The 20,119-nt window shown below is 40.6% G+C and overlaps 1 protein-coding gene across 2 annotated transcripts in view; it reads left to right on the top strand.

Annotated features, from left to right (window-relative positions):
- The window catches only part of FBLN5 (fibulin 5), a 48,582-nt gene that overhangs the window by 11,184 nt on the left and 17,279 nt on the right, over positions 1–20,119 (top strand). The window lies entirely within an intron of this gene.

Genomic DNA, 20,119 nt, shown 5'->3' on the forward strand with positions numbered 1-20,119 from the left:
CCTAGTGACCTCTCTGGGCATATAGAAACAGGAGGAAGAAAAGTAGGGAAATGCAGCAAGGATATTATGCCTTAGAGTTTGTACAAAGGAAAAACAAATGAAGTCCACTCCTGCCATTGCCTTTTTTAACCCTATTTTGTTCAGCTCTCTGTCTTTCCCTTTTCCTCTTGTCTGTCAGACAATCTCTTTTGCTGTTCCAGAGGGCCAGTTCCTGAAGGCTATGCATGATCCCCATTAGGGAATGACTGCCATCATGTCCAAATTAACCAGAAAAAGAACTAAAGATTGCATGAGAACAGGTTCTGCAAGAGGCTGAGCTCAGACTTCTGAAAGTATATGTAAATGTTGACAGCTCCTGATTAAATTAAGGGCCATGATATGTAACCTTTACTCGTAGTATGGTTTTCCTGATGGGCTTTGTATGAGGAAACATGAATTGAGACCTCATCCTGCCATAGCAACAGAAAAGTTGCCTCTGAAGCATCTCAAGAGGTTATCGTTGGTGGCTAAGGCTTGGTTTGGAGGAGTTTGTGTTCAGTTCCTGGCTTTGCCATAGATAAGTGTGCCATTCCTGGAGTCACCATCACTGGAAGTGTTCGAGAAACACCTGGACATAGTCTAGGGGACAATGTAGTCAAAGGTTGGACTTGATGGTCTCAGAGATCTTTTCCAGCCCAAGTGATTCTATGATTCTGTGCTGGGTATTTTGGGGCTAAAATGAAATAATAATTCATTCTCAGGATTATACCAAGGAAAATTTCACAAGGGGATGACAGGTGTTGAGGTGACTTCCAGACAAGTATCATGTAAAGATACACAGACAGGATAGAAAGGTTCAGTTTAATAATCCTACAACAGTGAAGCTCAAGGTGACACATGTGGAACTCAGTTATTTCCCCAGTTGTCCTGATTCCAGCCAGGATGGGGTTCATTTTTTGCAGTAGCCAGGAGGGAGTATGGCCAGGACCTGGAGGTTATTCTGTAGCCCCTCATGTCGTTGCCAGGGGCAGGCAGAGGGATTCGGTCTTCCAGGGAGAAGGAGTTCCTTCCACCTGAGAAAATTCATCCAGGGTGGTTTATTGCTGAAGGCTGCAGTGAGCATTTTTGCATGTGAATCACTCTCTCTTTTGTACACTTTTATCATTAATATTGTTGTTGTTACTGTTCATTTCTTATCTCATTGCTGTTTCCAGTAAATTTTTCTTATCTCAACCTATGATGCCTTTCGTGCCTCCAGTAGGAGTGGGGGAGGAGGAGCAGCTTGTGGGTTTTTTTGTGGGAGAACTAAATTGGAGAGTACCATTCCTAAGCCACAACAGCAGTGCACTAGCCTGGCTGGAATTCAGGGACCACTTTTGTCTATATTTCTGCATGGATCGGAGGAGAGGGGAAGTCCAAGGCCTTTACCCATATCTCCAACGTGCTTCAGGAATATCTGTGCTACAAAAGCTTTCAGCAGCTATTCAATCCTGCAGTTTTTCAATTATCTTCTACTTATGCTGTACCTGTTTCATGTTTTAGCACAATTCAAGATGGTTTATCCTTGATTATTTAACGTAATGAGACTAGACAAGCCAGCTAAAATAAACATGTGGAAAATACAAACTATATACATTAAGGTACAAGACCATATGTCAGGAGAGTAATGAAAGAAGGATCATTAACATCCTGGAGTACAGGCATACTTAACATAGTCCTGTTCCATTGGATAAACCCCCATTGTACAGCTCCAGACAAACATAATTAAAATCTTCTAGATCTAGCCTCTGTGCTTCTGATCGGATGGCCTGTTCTATTCACAATCCCATATAAGCAATCTTCATAAAGGTAATCACAAGTTGACTATAAAATAATCATGGGTTAAAAGGTACATCTGAAAACACTCAGAGCTCCTTCCTGCCTCAGGAAACCATTGCACCAGCACAGAGGATGGGCTGGGGCTGAGGAAAGGCAAGACTCATCCAGCCGCTAGAGTAGGGTTCATCAGTAGAGTCATTCCTACAGAAATTTGACCATCAGTAAAGGTATCCTATCCCGCTTACCATGGGAAATGAGGGTGGAAATGCTGTTTTTCACTAAAGTTAATCTATTTGTGGTAGAGAAGTCAGCTTGATAGAAAAAGCTGCTGTATGTATCAATCTGTAGCAAGGTAAACTGAGCTTTCTGTGGCTTGGCTTGTTCCTGCTTTCATTCCTCCGTAAGTGCAGTGTGGGAGGAGTACAGTCTGGTGGTTAAAGCACAGGCGAGTGCTTCATTTATTTGTGAAACTTCTACTACTAACAAAGTAATTGATAGAATCGAACCAAGAAATATAACATGCAAGCCAAGAATGCTGACATGTTATTAAGAAAATGGGCACTCTGTGCACTGGAATGAAAAATAGCAGGCTTCTGAGTATGGCAAAGTGTAACAGTAGGTGCCCATCATTCTGCGTGTCAGTGCCTTTCAAGCACCACTCACTGACTGTATTTATGTGTCATGGTGTGAGAAGTGAAAACAGAATAAATACAACTACAGTATAGCCACAACTGAACTTGAATGAACTACAGTCATACTGGGTAGGTAGCTGGGCAACAGCTGGAGACAAAAACACTTAGACCCATGATTACAGTCCGTACTGACTTTGGTGAAGATCTTAAAGCAGAAGTTCTTGCAGTGAATTTATTAGGTTTAAGTTAAGCTGTCTTAAACCTAACCATAAGTATCTTATGGTCAGAGAGTCAGGTAACATTTTTCTCCTGCTAAAATACTGATACCACAATAAGGATTTCCTAGATTTTGTGACATTCCTTGACATTTTGAGGTCAGAATAGACAGATGGTCAGATCATCATCTTATGATTAAAAACTGTGACCACCGGGAGTGTTTGAATTTGCTTTCAACTTTACCTTGAGCTAAACTGATTCTGTGGAAGTTTGCATCTGCTGTGATGGGAGTGATTAAGAGTTTTCTAGTTTCTTTTTTACTGAGCTGTGAGCCAGGAGGGAAGCACAGTGGCATACTGAGGGGGACAGCTGAATGAGAACGGGTCATGTTACAAAACATAATGGGTTTGTGCACAGAGAAGGGGCATAAGCACAGAAGGGACAGTGTCCATGTCTTGTTAGATGTGTAGGCTACAGTACAGACACAGGAAGGTTAAAATCTCTCTAGACTTGGACCTCTCTATTTCATGATGTGTTTCAATTTTCCCTCTTTCTTGGAAATGTATGATACTTTGGTATACAAGGTGGCAAGAACCAAAGAATCCCATCTCCCTTGAGATTTGTAGACTACAGAGGGAAAGGGTATGCAAGGAAAAGAGGCTTAACTGATACTCTGGTTTAATGGCCTCAGTTATGTTTGGTCTCTGAACTGGGGGTTATTGGTCACTGGGCTCTGAGCCAGACAATACACAGACTTCAGCTGTCACCAAGAGTTAGTTGGCAGGAGGTTATATCTGACTCAATTCAGAGGAGCAGTAATCGTGCCCAGCCTGCCATATCCTCTGGCATGTGCTGGCCAGGGCAGGGCTTGCACCCCTGCCATTAATCTCTGAATGATTCCTTGGACTCCCTGCTAACAGTGGTTTGATACGTGGGGCTTTGTTGCTGCCTTGCCTTTATTATGTCTTACTTCCAGGGATTTCAGCAGTGCCAAATCAGTTAAAGCCACTATGTACTGATTAGCTCTGTCTGCTTTGGAGTAGATTTCATGAGCTTTCCCTTATGGAATAGCTGTCATGCAAGACAGTCCCACCAACTAGACAATTCCAAGGCTTAAAAGAAAATGAAGTCCCTTAATAGTGCTGGAAAATTGACAGGTGTCATGAGTACCCTTCCCCAATCTGTCAGGCTTGTTTTTCTCTCATTTTCATGTGAGTGACACTTTCTCTACCTTTCTGTGCCATAACGTGCAGAGTTTAGTACGTGATAGTCTCTCCTCACCTGGAAGGCTGATTTATTTTCAGTGCCCTTCATAGCACCAGCACTCTGCTCAGGCCTATGTTAATTTTTACATGTATTTGCATCACCCACAATGCCTAGAGATGGCAGTGTTCTCAATGACTTAAAACTCACTGTTTTTCTTGGCCTCTCCCTTATATTTTTTGGGTCAGTCTTGTTTCTTTTCATTGGGTTCCAGCCTTAAATTGGCCATGGTTATATGTCACAATATAGATGTTAAGCCAAAATATATAGAAAATATGAATTCTCTTCTTTGCCAGTATAAATCAGCCAAATGGACCATATGTTTTGCCAGACTCTATAGGCAGTGATAACATGCTGGCAATGCTCCTTTGTCTTGTCCCTAAAACACCAGACCCATGACAGACCTGCCACACAGAAATAGAAGAGCCACCTGATGCTGTGTGGAGTTTAACATGCTCTGACCCCTTCATCTGCTAGTACCCTGCCTTCCCATTTTACTACTTCAGTGACATTAGAGAATTTTTCAGAGAAAATAAAGCTACTAGAAGATAAATGTGAGTTACAACCAGCTCTTTTCAGGGCAGTTGTTTCAGCATTCTGCTTCTTAGCTGGGACGTGCTGCCCATTGGGGATGACAAGATGTGCTGAAATCCATCTTCAGTTTTAACACCAGCGAAACCTTCTCTTCTTTGAACTGTAACTCATGGTTGCAGGTGCTCTTGAGCATCTGCAAGTTTGAACATACAAACTCATAAGTCTGTCTGGAAAATTTTTCTTGTTTTTTCTGTGGATTAGCTCTACATCAGTAACAGGCCACTACAGTGAGAATAAATCTGTTTGTATTCATGAAGCATTCAGATACTGAAAATAAAAGAAGCGCTTCAGCTAAACAGGGAGAGCCTAGGAGGAGAGGGAGAGGAATACACCATAAATTTGCAGGGTCTGAAAGAATCCACAATCTACTGCTTGGTTTGAGACTGTGTTGTTTGGTTTGGGTTTCCTTTTGTTTTTTCCACAAAATAATTTTAATGTCTGCTTCGTTATAATATTTTGAGCTTGTTTTTATTTTCTAATTTTCTTTTCCTTTTTTTTTTTTTTTTTTTTTTTTTTTTTTTGTGGTACGACAAACATGTCTGCAGGTAACACTGAAGGGGAAGATTGTATAAACAGTAATACAGAAGTCTAGGAAAGCTACAATTGTGGTCAGGAAATTAAGGGACTGGAACCCAGCAGTAGGTGAAAAGATAACCTAATACATGGTCATCTGGTGGAAGATGATCAATAGAAGGCAGTGATGTCAAAAGCAATGTAGCTTTAGGCAGCTTCTGGCAGTGTTACTAAGACGTCTCATTCCAGAACAGAGAGCAAATAGTACTTCAGCGTGTCCTGTTGAGAATGGCTCCAACCTACTGACATTAAGTGTAAGTACTTTACTACCAGATAAATGTAGATAAGTTTATGGAAATCTCAGTATAGAGCAGCAGCAAGTTGGGGGCATTATTGAGGCTGACTTTGATTAAAAGAGTGAAGTGTATTTTAAAACCTAGGGTAAGATGACAGTAATTGGAACTGTAAATAACAGAGAAGCAGAAGTTTGTATGGTGGGTGGTACAAAAGAATGATTATTGCTGAATAGGGTATAATTTGCTGAAAGGAAGGAAAATTACTTTTAGACTGAACATAGTAAAGCCCTTTATGGCACTGCAGTGTATCAGGTTATACAAGAACACACTAGGTATGTTGTAGTGGAGGAATAGTACAAAATGTAACAGTAGAATCATTTAAAAGCTGCCTGGAACAATTTTTAGCAAGAAAGAGTCTCACACAAGTTGGGGGTGGGATAGATGTTGTCAGGTGTAAGTTGCTGTACTTTTGAGTCCTTTGATATATTTCCAGCTTCCAGTGTGCACAGAGGCACAAAATAAAACAGCATGCTTTATCTAACACTGCAGAGAAAAGTTCATAGCATGGGTAAGAGCCTCCACCCTTTAAATAACATTTATTGTCACTGTGGCTGAGCAACACAAAGCTGAGATAGCTTAAACGGGTAGCCTGACATCCCCTTTCCGAAGGAGGAATCTTGGAGCAGTGCAGAGTCCGTTTGCCAGACTGCCACTCCTTAATCCTGGAGCAGGAACCAGGCCAGGGAGAGGAGATGCGATCTGAAAGCTATAGCATGCTGCTAATTTCCTGCTATTGCAAACCCTGTGGGGAATCCCAAACCTGGCACAGGCTGGACCAGCCTTGGACCATGCTCATGTTCTCCAGAGGTAGACTGCAGCAATATATACAACACTCATTGCCAGCAAATCACTAAGCACTGCATCTGGAGCTTTATTTCAGAAGCAGATTGAAATTATTTTAATTAAAAGCACACTGACTTTGTGATGGAGTAGCCCAGAACTGTGCATTTACAACTATCAGTTGATTTCATGCACTCATCCCAAAAGACTGTAGCATGCCAGCTTTAGAAAGGAGGTGCTCTCCCCCACTAAATCAGTGCTGTTTGAAGATACAGTTCTGTAAAACCTGTATTATGTTTTTCAGGTGGTACATTGCATTTTGGGACAAAATTTGTTCTCATTAACATTTTCAAGAGGTTTAACTAGTCCTAGATGAAAGTGGTATAAGAGAACTTTACAGGGCTATACATAAGACTTCAAACATTGCCCATGAATTTAATTGAAAGAAGTAAAAAGTTTATCTCCATGTTCCTCAGGCAGTAAGCCCAAATACAGATTTAAGTCCAGAGAACTATGGCACAGGTGTGTCCTACACAGACTAGAGAATACCTCTAAAGGTAATGAGCAGCTGACAATTTGCAGTATATCCATTAATGGCCCAGCTGGTCACATGCATTCTGGAGCTGGTAAGTGACATATATCATCTAAAGATACAAAATACCATCACATGCTGCTCTACAAAAACCTCAAGCTGACATGTAGAAGCTTGGGACATGAAACTATTTCAGAAATACGTGATCCGTCCATGGTTCATTCCCTTTGACCAGGGAGGGACATGAAATGCTGAACTAAGCACTGTCTGCAGTATCTGATTGGAGATGACTAGAAAGACTGTGAATTGTAGAATGCTAATCATGCTAAGAATTTTCTAGGCCTGCTCCTGTCCTGGAGACTGTGCCTTCTAAAATGGTCCCTTGTGTGACTCAGTATGACCCGAGACCTTGTGGCAATAAGGGGCTAATAAAAGAAAGTACTATGATAAAGAAAAAAAAGTAAATTAACTTTCCACTACAGCAGGCCCACATGATGGAAAATTCACTGGGATGTGCCTTCTAGAGAGCAAAAGCAGGAGTTTGCTCCAGGAATAATCACAGAGATTAAATGTTCCTGCTGGTTGGGAACATTGTCTCTTCTGTTTATTTATTTACTTTTCTTTTTTTAATTACCTAAAGAGAACGTGGGGTTTTTTTCAGGCCAGGCTACTTGGAAATGAACCATTTGGCTTGGGAATGCTCAGTGTGACAATGTGTCTTTCTGAGCTTTCATGGATAATGCGAGAGCTGGTGGGACTGCCTGTGACACTGGTCCTATGGCCAGCCGGGTTTTCAGCTTGTAGCGCTAGTCAGGAATTTCTGAGTTCTGGTATAAGAAAGGTAGGCTTACCTTAACGATCTGGGGACAAAAGTGTGAGTGTAGGTGTGAGTAGTGCAATCTGGTTCTGGGTTTGTACAGCATCCAGTGAAATAGTTCACTCACCTCAAGAGTTGCTACTAAAGTAAGCAGAGATTCACATTTTAAGTACTTTCTCTTAAATACCTCCAAGGGAGAATTCAAAGTGCAGTCAATTTCTGTTGCCTTCACAGGCACCCAATTCTCCCAGTCCTTCTGGTTTCCTGGCATAAAAAAGACCTGGGCACACTGAAGGATATGCAGCAAAGGACTGCTGTGGTGGTTAGAGGGTGGCAGCACATGTCATACAAGGAGAGGTTGAGAGAAGTGGATTTACCCTGCCTTAAGAACATGAGGTTTATGAGGAAACTGTACTGCTTGCTGCCTTCCACTGTCTAATGTGAGTGTGTAGAGCAGATGAAGCCAGATCCATCTCAAAATGCATGTGGACAGGAACAGGTAAAAGTTGCAACACGGGAAATTCTTATTAGTTATAAGGAGAAATGTTATCACAGTGAAGGTGGTCAAACACTGGAACAGAGGTTCAAAAACTTTGTTGCTAAAGGTTGTACCCTTGGAGAAATTCAAACCTCAACTGGAAAAGGCCCTGAGCAGCCGGACTGAATTGTCCCTGCTTTGAGTGGAGGCTGGGACCAGATGACTTACAGAAGTCAACTTTAACATGCCTTGTGCAATGGTTCTGAAACTGCAGTGCCTGAAGTGCAGTAGCCTGTGTCTGATACTGCTCTAGCCTTTGATATATTGAAGGCCCCCATGAAATGAGATATTCTCTTTTTCACATAGACTATGAGTTTTAGCACTGATTTTAAAGTGCTGTAAGATCTTTGAATGGAGTGGGGTGCTTTTATATTTGCTTTGGAGGCTCTGTTACCAGTTACATGTGACTCAAAACTCACATCACAACCCCAGGGTCTGCAGGCAGTGAGAATTAGAAGGCCTTTATAAGAAGGGAACCTTCAGATCTCTGCCCATGGCTGCAACTCTTGCCAACTGCTCCAGGAGCTGTCATGATTGACTAAAGAGATTGTTATGCTTGGCACTAAGGGCATTGGGGACCTTATCAGGCGAGAAAATTGTTTTTCATATTTCATCGAAGTTTCAAATCCGTCCATGTGTCAGCATGCTTTATAACAATCTCAAAAGCGCCACAAAGCCAAGGTAATTCTTGTATAAATGTTAGGACCTTTTGGGCTCTTTTATAAGCAAAGAATGGGTAGTGGAAGAAAGCCAGTGGAGAAGAAAAATCTCTGCAAATACTGGCTTCCAGGCTCAGACAGCTGTGTCCTCATTACTGTTAATAGCAAAGAGCTATGAATGTTGGGCAACATTCCCCTCTGAGTGTATATACATAGCAAGCCATCTATTTATTTATTTCAGTGGTGGTGATCATAGGAAAATGCCTATAATCCCTGCTCAAATAACTGGCTTTAACTCAGATCTGGCATTCACTGCTTTATAATGCTTGAACCACATTTTCTTGCAATGTTCCAAAAATTGCCGCCAGCCAAGTGGGTTGCAAACTATCCTGGATAAATGAAAACTGCGTGGTTATGGGAGGTTTACTTTGTTCCAATTAGTGTGTGATGTGGATGTCTACTGGCAGTTTTTCCTGCTCTCCTTACTCTCAGTTCATGGCTCCCTGAAAAAAGAGGTGTTTCAACTCAAAGGGCTTTTCCCTCTTTCTCTCCCTAACCCCATTCAGTTACCTGTAGGGCCTAAATGAACACAGGAGATTTCCAGATTTGTGACATTCTGATATAGCAAGATCTCAAAGGAGATACGCTGAGCCTATAGAGGCAGAAAGTTATGTTTTGTTTAGCCCCAAGAACTTCCAGTTTTGAGCAGGACCATGACAGGTTCTAGATGGTTGCAAAACTCCCAGGCAGGACAAGATGTGAGGCTGAAACTGCATTAAAGAAAATTTCTAATAAAAGTTACATAACATTTGCAGGAGTCCTGGCCCCCACCTGTAAATCAATAAATCAATTGAGATAAGGGCAGATCTTCTTCCTCTGTATTGATCCTGGCATAAAACAGAAGTATTGATCTGGATGTCTTGACTGAATTTTCTCTCCATGAAACAGAAGATTCATTTCACTGAAAAACTGATTAAAAATCCTACATTTGATAATCGTTTCTACTTCACTATATGAGCTTCCAGACACACATTCTGCAAGACAGGCTCTTTTCCCTGGTTTTAATGCTAGGTTGAGGGATTTACGTGTTAGCCTCCTGGAGAAAGTCAAAGTGCCCATTGTATGTGTGTTTGACTCACGCAGTTTCAAGTGACATGAGGCAATCTACAGCCATGCCACCTCCAGCTGGTGCCTCCTTGTATGCTCAAGCCAAGCTTCTTTGGATACTTTAGATTCTTTGAATCCGGTCCTTTACTGAATGAGATGCTGGTGATTATTGCTGAAGCTTTTGTGAGAGATCAGTTAGTGACAAATCTCATATTGCTATTCCAGTTTCCCATGATAGAGATCTCTTGTTGTCTTTTTTTCATGTATATTGAAGATTTCAAGTTACCCTGTGAGAGTGACTACAGCATTCATACTGAATTATCTCTATGGGTATGTACATATTGCTCACCTAGAATCTCTCTTGTATTTTCAGTTGTTTGCACAACATGCTTGATGCTGCATATCCAAAGTGGCTGCATTTTAATGGAAGAAGCAGCCCTTCCAATAAAAGTTTCTGTTATAACCTGCAGGTGGATATTTGTATCCCTTTGTTTTCACTTTCTGGATCCATTTGGATCAATTTCTTCTGCCGTATTAAAAGTCGGACTGTTCTCTTCTTTACTAGTTATTGTGGTTTATTCACAGTCCCAGACCTCTCTAGCCTGCCAAAACACTTGGAAAAGGAGCTCTTAATGACTCAGTTAAAATGTACGGTCAAGAAGTTCACTTATTAGAGGAAATGTAAACTGACCACCAATTGGCTAAACCAGCTGGCTGGACTATTTGTGCTTGAGATTTCTCAAAGCTCCCCAGGGAACAAAAGTGGGAATAGCAGCTCTCTGCTTTTAGTTCTCTCATGTTCTGTACCCTAACAGAAAAGTCTTTGAAAAAATTTGTTGGAGGAGAAGCCAATAGCATTTCACTGACATGTTCAAAAGCTTTATAAATAATGCTTTAAATGCCTATATTTTTGATATATTCTTTCTTTCAGGGTCTTTTTTAACTAACCCATAGATTTGTAGAAAAATACAATTCAGCCATAGAAAATTCTGTTCATCACTGTTAATGCTTCTACTCCTCTTCTGTAAAATTTTATAAGCCTTCTCTACAGATTCTTGCAGGAGACTATTTCATATCATGCAGCAAAGGGATGATTGTAAGGATCTTTTTTCTTATTTCTGAGTGTGCATTTCCTGGCTCTGACTGCATATTTTTTGTTTCCATTACAATAGAAAGTGCTACTTAGATAACCTCCCATCAGCTGGGAGTATTCTCAATAAAAGCTCACTGGCTCCTCTTACCACCCTACCAGCAGATCACAGTGTAGCATGTGGTCATATAAAATAGATAATTTTGAGAAACCACAATAACACTTCATTTATTCAGCTGAAAAATATGCTTCCTGATGATGAAGATAAAACCATGTTGAGCAAAAATTTCTTTGTATCTCCTAATTCAGCAGGTTCAGTGTCATCAGTGGAATAGTAACACATCTACCTCACTTCAGCAGGGTACTTGGGTCACTCCCGTTCTGCTATACTGCAGCTACTTGAAATAGAATAAGTGCAGCAGGGAAATAGCTGAGATTCCCAAATCCCATGCACTGATCATGTACTTCATAAGATGTGCAGAACCTGCAGCAGGAAATCATGAATCCAGAGAATACAGTTATGTTCCAGTCCATGGAGTTTCTATGTTTAACCAAAGCTCTTAGTTGAAATTAGTAGGGTGTCTTATTTTTGATCTCAGAATTAGCATACTGACTAATGTGCATTTGTGCAAAAGCTCTCATGGGACACCAGGAACAGTCCACACAAGTGGCTGGGATCTTGTACCAACAGGGAACCCTGTGAATGTGTGGGAGTGAGGATCTGTGGTCTGCAGGTGATGCCAAGTGTGTGAACCACACACAGGTCTGTTCTGAGCAGAGAGGGGAGAGGCTGCTGGCCCTTTAGTCCTCTTGCTGTGCACTTCTCTACATGGCTGTCCTGTAAATCTCAGCCACAAAAGCAGCACTAGAGCTGCACTCAAAGAGCAAAGTCCTTCACAGTTTAGCTGTTGTTTATCATCTTTGAGTAATGTGAAAACTGTGCTTGCTAAGGAAAGGCTCAGATAGCTGGCAGGAGACATAGAACCTGTGACACATGTTGAGCAATTTTCATACCAGGCAGAGGGAGCAGAATTACAGATTCATGCCTCACACTTATTTAGTGTCCATTTCCAGACTGACCCTTTGTGTGAAAAAAACCACTTTAATCCTTGGTTAGCCATCAATCAGTAACCTAATGCATATGGGATGTAGATAGAGAATTAATTCAGCAATCAATGGCCAGTCCTCAGAGAGTGAAATATGCAATTAAACAGGTGTTTAGGGAGTTGATCTTGGACGGTGTCCAAGCTCAGCAGGGTCAGTTGTCCTTGGAAAAAACACTGACCCCACACAGCAGCAGTTTGAATTTGGCTTCAGTCTGCACTTTAGGAATGTGGCATTGTTATTTCTTCCCTTTTCTTATCAAATGTAATTATATTGAGAAAAAAAAAGTTTTGAGAAAACATGTGATTTCACTGAGTAAAAATCTACTACTGAGGAAATTACTTTTCAGTGTCCAAATAAGGAGTGGGGGAGAAATTTGGGGAAAGTGCTCTGTTCCAAGTAATCTTGGAACTGATAACCATGTTACTGAGCTCGGATGTTTAGTCCTGGCCTGCAATTATGCCTATAAAAAACAGACATCCAATCTTTGTATTATTTTAAAATGGAGCCCTGAGGGTTATAAATGACTGAACGAGCTTTAGTGTTTGAGCAGACAGAGATTCTGGAACAAGCTGTCAGCTTTGAGCCTCTCTTCCAGAATGTTGCATCTTAAGAGCAGGATTAGCTCCTGGGGTTGTGACAGTAAAACAGTGGGACTAAAACACAGACAGAATAAAATAAAGATGTAGGGCCCCAAAATCACACACATCTCCTTGTAAAAGAGGGAAGAAGATTTTCCATGGCAAACATTTTCCAATCTGCACGACCTGTGCTCTCACAACTGTCAAATTAATCTTCAGTATTACTGTGTTGAACCCCATGGTGCTACTGGCTCTCAAATAATCACGATGGCAAAAAATACCTACTTTTGTCAATGGCTGATCAAAAGAAGGAAACACAGCCATAGCTACTACTGTGACCCACAGAAATTTGTAGCATGATTATCAGCATTCATTACTTAAGAAAGGAAGTCATGCATGCTAAATATGTTCCAAAGAGAACAAAATGTAACAGTCCATCTGTGAAACAGCACACATTGCCAAAAGCATATTGTCTTGGAAATCTGCTGTCCACATTGGCTTCCCTCTTCATTACAGAGTCCAAGCAAAGTTTCACTTCTAATTGTCAAAGTCTCCAAGAGCATGGTTCTAGCTCAGAGATGATAAGCCCACATCCTTCCATGACAGCTCTCTACTAATGCTGTTATTCTGTTGTCAGCCAGCCAGGAAATCTGCCATGGAGGGAGTGGAACGGTCACAGTGCCCTGAGCACAGACCATGCCTGTGGAGGGATAAGCACAGTCACACATCCCACCACTTTCAACACCAGTGGCTGGACTGAACAAGGACAATAGTGCCCCTGTTCCTGTTGTGGCAGGTGCAAATCATTTTGGGATGGAACATCTTTGGTAAACTTTCCACTCTATGCATTTACTCTGTCATTTGGTATGTAACCACATGCTCATAAGGACCAAGACTTTTTTTTCCTTTAAAAGTAGCTTTTTGTCAAGAAAATCTTTTCCTGCCTGAAGGGCTCAGAAAAGTCTCTGAACTGATGAGGTGATGTTAAGGACTTGGTTTCTGCCTGTATGCTTTAATGCACAAAGTCCTGTTTATGCACAATCCTTTTTTTTCTGAGGAGAAGAAAGGCAGTGTCTTTGCTTACAGTTTTTGAACCACACCTTCCAGAAGGCAGGTGATTCCAGATCCTAAACACCTCTGCTCCGTCTCCTGTTGCCTGCTGGCTTCTTCCCCTGGTTATCCACCTCACAAAGTTACTTAGAAAACTCTACTACTTCCTGCATGACCACATCCTCTAACCTACAGTTTAGTCCTCTTGAGGCTCTTTGATTCAACAAATTGTCTGTGGTAATAACTTGGATTCTTCCTCTTTTACTTGATTCATCCTCCATAAAGTAGCAATCACTCTGTGTGTACTGAAAGGAAGGTGGTTGGCATGCTCAACATATTTAGGCTGATGACTTAACATCTTCTAGCAGGGAAATGTTATTAACGTTTTCTGTGTTTTCCACATATTTCAGAAGTTACTACAAACATTAGGGGTACAATTTCTCTCACTAAAAATCAGTTTTCAGATGCTTAATCAGTAGCACTACTAAAGTGTGTGTCTTATTTTTATTTTGAATTTGTCTTCTAGACACTGAATTTCATTTCTTTAGTTTTAGTGACCATCTCTAGATAAGAACACAGTTTCCATGAAGAGGTTTACAAATCACAGGCAAATATACCTTGAACCTTATCTGAAACAGATTACTAAATGGAGTATTATCTTGCTCAAAGATAAATTTTCATGGCTTGGAATAACTCTTTGGAATCTCTTGGTATCTCTTTGCATATCAGTTTTTGAAGGTTGACACTAGAAATGTATTTCAGTAATTATCGCATTGATGCAATATACAGTGGTAAGAACAATTTCCTGTGTCTACTCAGTGTTCTCATGTTTATGCTTGTCTTTTCAGCAACATGATGACAAGAAAAGTTCATTTTCAAGTGATTATCTGTAACAACCCCAGAGTTATTTTTTTGACCTACATTTTTTACTCTTGATATATGACCTTGCATTTGTCTGTCTTGAAAAGCACTTTCAAATGTGCCCACCATACCTAGCAAAATATTTTCATATCAGACTTCATTTGACATTTTAGTTCTTAACTCCACCAGCTTGTGATCCTGTGGATTTTACCACAAATGTGGAAAACAGTGGGCCAAAACCAGATCCTCAGAATTCCACATTTATGATTCTCTCTTGATATTTTTGAACTCCTAGTTTTAGCCTCTTTGGTTTGAGAAGTACTGAATATGTCTGGTCTTAATTCAATGGATTAGAGTGTTGGTTTTCTTTTTATGCTGTGATTTCTCACAGTATTATTGATACAAATAAGAGTGGTCTCAGTCCTGCATTCTTGGTGGACGTGAGTCAGTACAAAAAAAGATCTCCTGATAAGAATTAGCCTCCCCAGTGAGATGTGGTGTTCTGCTGCAGTTTCACATCTAGCTTTCCTTTCTGACTATATTAATATCCTGACCCACTTTTGTGTATGCATGGCTTTTAAATTTTTTTTTTCTTTAATTTATGAGCAGTGAATTAAAAATTTCATTCATTGTTCTATGATGTGGCTAAATTCTAAGGAATCCACTAATGTCCATTAATACTAGCTTTTACAGATAATAAAACACAAAGCCAGTAATTTGCATGCTAAACACAATTAGTTCATTTATTTATTTTGACATTGTAAATGATATCTATCCAGTCACCAGGCATCCTGCCATCAATTAAAAATACAATATGTACCAATAAAAACAAAGCATCAGCACATCACATCCTACAAAAGGCAGTCAGCCAGAAATACAAAAAACCCCAACTTTCTCCACCCTTGCAATCCCCAAATGAAATTCCATTGCCCCAGCCACCTCACCTCTTGTTTAAATGTTGAGTAAAGACAACATCACACCCCAGAGTTGCTAAACCAACCCACCACAGCCATAATTTTTTTAAGGCAAACATGGTGATCTACGAGAGAGGATGTGGTTAATTTTGAAGTATTCAGGCTTAGGCTCTTGCAGCACGTTTCCTTACAAACAGATATGGAGATGCCATCTACCTATTCTCCCATGCTGTCAGTAACCCAGAGATCTTTAAAACTTATGGCTTGGAGCCATGAGGCTCTGTTCATTGTAGGTGGTATTTCTTAGGAGGCAGAGAGCAGTGGTCTGGATGGGCCATGTTGTTGCTCTCGGTATTCATCTGGGAAGTAACACAGTGAATCGTTCCCACTTCAAGTCAGATTTTAATTTGTCTGGACTCCTGCCCTAACTTCTGCCTTTGGAACTAGCTGTGGGAGCAGTAATGTAGACACAGCAACTGGAAAGATGGATAAGAGAAGCGAATACAACAACTGGAAGGACGGGTGAGAGAATGTACATGACCACTAATTTAATAGCGTACAGCGGGATAATCAAGAGCTGAAACAACTAGAGCCAGCTCTGGCCAAGCACTCCTTGGCAAGAGAAGTTTTGAACAGTGATCCATCCTACCCTGCCTTGGTTCTCTAGTGTGCTTATAAAGTGCTGAACAACTGGTCCCTCAAAGGAGTCACACAGAGTGAGTAGTAATTTGAGAAAATGTGAATTTGTTCAAAATTTTTAGGTATGACAACCTTTAACATCTTCATTTTTTTCATATGCAATTTCACAGCAACACTCGCGGTCCTGTCTGTAAGGGTAAGAAGAGGTGTGAAAGCCAGATGACTCTTAATTTGCTACTGACTACATCAATAGTTCTCTTTCTGCTGCAGTAACTGCTGGAATCTCTGAGGTTCCATGCACCGTTAGGGTAGAGCAGCAACATTCTGAGTACCATAGAATTTAGCTGAAAGAGCCTCTGATGCTTCCAAGGCCCTCTAGTAGAACATAATGCTTTCAGAAGATGGTTAATCTTTTATTTTAGATCTCACTAGCCAATGTTGAGTCTGCACAAAATTTCTGAAAAAGTGGGGCAGGTTGTACATGAAAGACTACAAGACAGAAAGGTCTGTGACCTGCTCTTGGTTTTGTTTTGTTAAGTGGTCATAGGCTTGTCCTTTAATTCCTTAATCTTGAATTTCCTCATTAAAATCCAGGTGCACTGGTATTTATCACCAAGTGGGATATTGCAGGGTTTTGTAGTCCAGTTTGATTTGTATTAGGATTGGAAGGCATTAAATAAAAATGGACTCACTGTGAACAGGTTTTGTACCTAAACCCTGTTCTGAAGAGTTTTAGATGTTAGACAGTGAGGGAGGCTGGACTATGGCAGAGATCTGTGCTGGCTCCTTGACCTGCACAGTAACCACCACATACTTTAGTCTGTCTTCACTGAGGACAGATCTAATTTGTATTTCCTTCCTAGTCCACCTCACAGCAATTCTTCTTTGTTGCCACATTCTGAGTCATCGAGCCAAAATCACATGAGGCATCCAGTAACAGTAGCTGTTATTAAAGACTAGACTTGTTTGGATGTAGGCAATATTTTCTAGGGATCTTGGTGATGAAAGGTACTAAAAGTAGGTTCAAGTATAATGAAAACCATCCTTGAATTATCAGTGATGGGTGACAGCATCTGATGCTTTCATGGCACTGATGCTGAGATCATCGACTATCACAACATCTTGGACAGTAGAGTTTCTAGGATTTCTTACTAGCATGCTCCCCTTTAATAACTCTTCTGCTCTCCAGCTGATTAGATGTTACTTTGGGGCTCAGATGACAACTCATTGCAGTATTTCTGTCCATGGTGAAGACTGTGACACCAGTTATGCTGGGTCAGACACACTCTTTCAGGCTTCAGAAAAATGTACCTCAGGGACTTCTTAGCCACATCTGCTATCTTTGCATTGAGTAGGCATTACAGTTTTTTATTCTCTGAATTTGTTGTATCTGCTTTGAACCTACAAAGCTATTGAAAACCTATTACCATGTACAATTAGCATCACACTTTTGCTCTAGTATTGTGTATGACCCATCACAGAGGCAGAAGTAGTACAAATGGGCTTTGAAGTCCCAGAGCATGAAGACACCTAAGATTTGTGCTTGAATGGGACAGAAATAAGATGTGCAACCAGAAAAATAAATTATTCACACCTTATTGATGGATTGTCATGTTCTGCTTGCAATCTCTTGCAATTTTCCATTCAAACAAAAGTGTCCTGGAAGTGTTTTGATATAGCTTCTGTGCCTATCCATTACAGGCAATCTCTTGAAGTTCTATGGCTAGTTTTCTCCCCAGTGGAAATAATCTGAAATTGTTTTGGGGTTTTTTTCATTTCCCTGCCAAATGTCTAGTTTTGACTTTAGCAACCACACCTGTTCTCACTGTATGCTGCACTGTGTAAATCGGCTGGGCAAGGCACCTTCTGTCTCCCAGGTCTGATATCCTTCAAGAAGACACCTAATGGCTGGCCACTTGTTGCACCAATAGTTTTTTCAGTGCACAAATATCTGTTGTCACTTAGTGAGCCCATATAATGTAATATAATATATAATGTAATATAATATAATGGGGCAGACAGGCTGGGATTATACTACCTGTTTCAACTATGAAGGCTGCTTCCCAAAAATAATTTATTTGATTGTATTGGCTGGGTCAGACTGTAATGGCACCTCATGGTAAGGGGCAATCTGAGAGAATGCCAGACATGGAATACAGAACTGGGTGTGCACCCTCAGGCCCAAGCAAAAAGATTTGCTGCTACCAGTAAAGCTGTTTATACCTGTTGGTTGCATAAAACTTCTTTAGTGAAGTCACCAAGGTACTGTTCAGTGCAAAATGTGAGGACTGAAGGTGTCCTGCGGAGACAACTTCAGGTTTATCAGGTTTTCTGGCAGAAATTCCACAGGAGGCCTCCATTGTAAAAATGTTGCATTCAAATGGAAATATGCTTCCAATACCACCACAAAAGGTAAAGAAGACTGGGAGTAAGCAAATAAATCTGCTTGGTATATAGCAAATGGAAGAGGTTCAACATCTTACTTCTCTGGAGTGGAGCTCATGCAACTGCTACAAAGATGACTTGGGAACAAAACCAATCCCATAGCCACCTGTTGCTTTAAGTGAGACACATCATACCCCTGCAAGAAAAATGCACCACAAAGAGTGGAGGATCTGTAGTCTTCAAACAGCCTTGCTACCATATGTGGTGAGATCATAACCCTCATTTTGTTTTCACTTCGCTTCACCTATTAATATTACTGGAAGCAGGGAACGTGGAAAATGAAAATCTCTTTTCTAAGCTTAGTGCAGACTAGAAAAAGCAGAATTGGCCAGATCCCAAGGTACCATTCCTAAAACAATAAGCAAGCATGATAAATAGAAAGCTTTTTCATTTAGAAAACATTAATGTCATTGTTATTAAATTTATGGTTAGATAAAATCTCTGTTCAGATACTACCAATTATGTGTGATATGCTATGAAGGGAGGATCCAGATTTTTTAGCCCAATCGTAGAAGCAATAGCTGAACTGAACAACATATTTATGGACCTATATAGTCTAGACTTGTTATCTTACCCCTTTCCCACTTCCCCCACCATTTTGCCAGCCTTCATCTGGCCAATAAATACATGAGAACCAATTTCTGGCAGAGTTAATTACCTCTAATTGTGACCCTCTTGTTATCTTACCAGCTTTGACTCACCATAAATTGCTCCAGTACAGATGTTGGCAAGATAAGAACTCTAGACTCCCTCCATATGTATAATATACATGTATTTATTTATATATCTGAACATGTTAGATATGCTGCTGTGGTAGACTGGATCAGTTAATTCATGACTGCTAGGATTGTACAGCTGACTGGCTATGCTTGCTGCCTTGGGGACAAATACAAAGATGTAATTCCTGCCCTCTGCTGCCTGCTCCAGCCCAGGGCATCAGCAAGATACTTTCAGTCGTGACCTAACAAAGTCTGGATTAATAAGAATCAGGGGAGGATCAAGGGAGTAGCATTGCTTAGATGACACAGTGCTTCAGCAAAGGCCAGTGCATAGTATGCTGGAATAAAAAATAGTTTAGGTATCAACAAATAAAACATAGAAATCTGGTTTGGCTGAAAAAATGACACAATTTATCTTTTGGTATTTCCATTTCTGACATGTAGAGGCAAACCTGATGCCTGAATCATCAGGAAAGATATTGAGCAAGGCGTGATTCAAATTGAACTTCTGACTCTGAAAGGCATTTTTAATCAGTTAGGTTCCAGGGCCCTGGCTTATGTAAAAGTAGGAATGCTATTCACCTCCTTTGTAAAAAAAAAAACCAAACAAAAAACCCCCAAAAAAACCAAAAAACCCACAACAAAAACACCCTAAGGGTTTGTAATAAAAACCCAAATACATTAAAACCAATAAAGATTGGGGGGGGTTGGGGGGTGGAAATTAAAAGAAAATAGTATTATTGTCAGGAAATTGATTCCAGGGTAGTATACATTTTTTGGTCAGGTAAAAGTTGACTTCGTGTCTGAAAAATTATGGTGAGATGGTCTGCATTGGTGGGGGTAGGAAGTAATATTTTTTATGTCTCTGAATTGTGTTTGTACACCTCTCAAACTCCCCTTCATCTCTTAGTC

This window comes from Corvus cornix, chromosome 5 (genome assembly GCF_000738735.6).
Source record: "Corvus cornix cornix isolate S_Up_H32 chromosome 5, ASM73873v5, whole genome shotgun sequence".
Lineage (NCBI taxonomy): Eukaryota > Metazoa > Chordata > Aves > Passeriformes > Corvidae > Corvus > Corvus cornix.